The sequence below is a fragment of the Nomascus leucogenys genome, chromosome 18 (genome assembly GCF_006542625.1).
Source record: "Nomascus leucogenys isolate Asia chromosome 18, Asia_NLE_v1, whole genome shotgun sequence".
Classification (NCBI taxonomy): Eukaryota; Metazoa; Chordata; class Mammalia; order Primates; family Hylobatidae; genus Nomascus; species Nomascus leucogenys.
This window is the reverse complement of record NC_044398.1, coordinates 17,724,828-17,727,160: the sequence shown is the minus strand read 5'-3', so window position 1 is coordinate 17,727,160 and position 2,333 is coordinate 17,724,828.

Sequence of the window (2,333 nt, the reverse complement as noted above, 5' to 3'; positions counted from 1 at the left end):
AGAAAGTGGTTGCTCTGCAGTCTGCTTAGATTCTTGCCCTGAAAATGGGTTTTTGTTTTCTACCACATGGCTAGGTTGCAAATTTTCCAAACTTTTACATTCTGCTTTCCCTTTAAATATAAGTTCCAACTTTAAGTCATTTCTTTGCTTCTGCATCTGAGGATAGGCTGTTAGAAGCAGCCAGGTCACTTCTTGAACACTTTGCTGCCTAGAAATTTCTTCTGCCAGATACCCTAAGTCATCACTCTTAAGTTCAAACTTCCACAGATTGCTAGGGCATGAATACCATATAGCTATGTTCCTTGGTAAGGCATAACAAGGGTGACCTTTTTTTTTTTTTTTTTTGAGACGGAGTCTCGCTCTGTCGCCCAGGCTGGAGTGCAGTGGCGCAATCTTGGCTCACTGCAAGCTCCGCCTCCCGGGTTCACGCCATTCTCCTGCCTCAGCCTCTCCGAGTAGCTGGGACTACAGGCGCCCGCCACTACGCCCGGCTAATTTTTTTGTATTTTTAGTAGAGACGGGGTTTCACCATGGTCTCGATCTCCTGACCTCGTGATCCGCCCGCCTTGGCCTCCCAAAGTGCTGGGATTACAAGCGTGAGCCACCACGCCCGGCCACAAGGGTGACCTTTATTCCAGTTCTCAATAAGTTCCTCATTTCCATCTGAGACCTCATTAGCCTGGACTTCACTGTCCATATCACCGTCAGCATTTTGGTCACAACCATTTAACCAGTCTCGCAGGAGTTCCAAACTTTCCCTCATCTTCCTGTTTTCTTGTGAGCCCTCCAAAGTCTTCCAGCCTCTGCCCATTACCCAGTTTCAAAGCTGCTCCCACTTTGTCAGGTATCTTTATAGCAAGGCCCCACTCTTTGGTACCAATTTTTTGTGTTAGGCCATTCTTGCATTGCTATGAAGAAATACCTGAGACTTGGTAATTTATACTGAAAAGAGGTTTAATTGGCTCACAGTTCTGCAGAATGTGGAAGCATGGAGCCAGCATCTGTTCAGCTTCTGAGGAGGCTTCAGGGAGCTTTTACTTATGGCAGAAGGTGAAGTGGGAGCAGGCACGTTACGTGGTGAGAACAAGAGTAAGAGAGCCAGGGGGAAGATACCACACACTTTAAAAACTTTTAAGCCGGGTGCAGTGGCTCACCCTTGTAATTCCAGCACTTTGGGAGGCCATGGCAGGTGGAACACCTGAGGTCTGGAGTTCGAGACCAGCCTGACCAACATGGAGAAACCCCATCTCTACTAAAAATACAAAATTAGTTGGGTATGGTGGCACATGCCTGTAATCCCAGCTACTCGGGAGGCTGAGGCAGGAGAATCACTTGAACCCGGGAGGCGGAGGTTGCAGTGAGCCAAGATCCACACCATTGCACTTCAGCATGGGCAACAAGAGTGAAACTCTGTCTCAAAAAAACAAATTATATTATTAATATAAAAATAGGGACAGAGTCTCACTATGTTGCCCAGGCTGGTTTTGGACTGCTGGGCTCAAACAATCCTCCTGCCTTGGTCTCTCAAAGTGCTGGGATTACAGGCGTGAGTGACCACACCTGGCCAATACCACACTTTTTTGTTTGTTTGTTTTAGACAAGGTCTTGCTCTGTCACCCAGGCTGGAGTGCAGAGGTGCGATCTCAGCTCATTGCAGCCTCGACCTCCTGGGTTCAAGCAATTCTCATGCCTCAGCCTCCCAAGTAGCTGAAATTACAGGCATGTGACACCACACCTGGCTAACTTTTTTGTATTTTCAGTAGAGATGAAGTTTTGCCATGTTGGCCAGGCTGGTCTCGAACTCCTGGCCTCAAGTGATCTGCCTGCCTCGGCCTCCCAAAGTTCTGGGATTACAGGTGTGAGCCACCATGCCCAGCCCTAACATTCCATCTGTTTAGTCATCCGTTGATGGACACTTGCATTGCCTCCACTTTTTGGCTATTATGACTAATGCCTTGATGAACATGAGTATATAAATATCTTTTCAAATTCCTGCTTTCAATTCTTTTGTGTATTTACACAGAAGTGGAATTGTGGGGTTCTATGTTTAATTTTTTGAGGAACCACCATACTGCTTTCCACCATGGCAACTTCACATCATTAAAAGGCCATTTATCAGAGATTTAGATCAAGATATTGTGATATGTAAATAGAACTTCAAATACCTTACAGGATGTAGTGAAACTTCTCAAACAAAATTAATTGTACTTTAAAATACTTTTTTTTTTTTTTTTTGAGATGGAGCCTCGCTCTGTCACCCAGGCTGGAGTCCAGTGGCACAATCTCAGCTCACTGCAACCTCCGCCTCCCAGATTCAAGCAATTCTCCTGCCT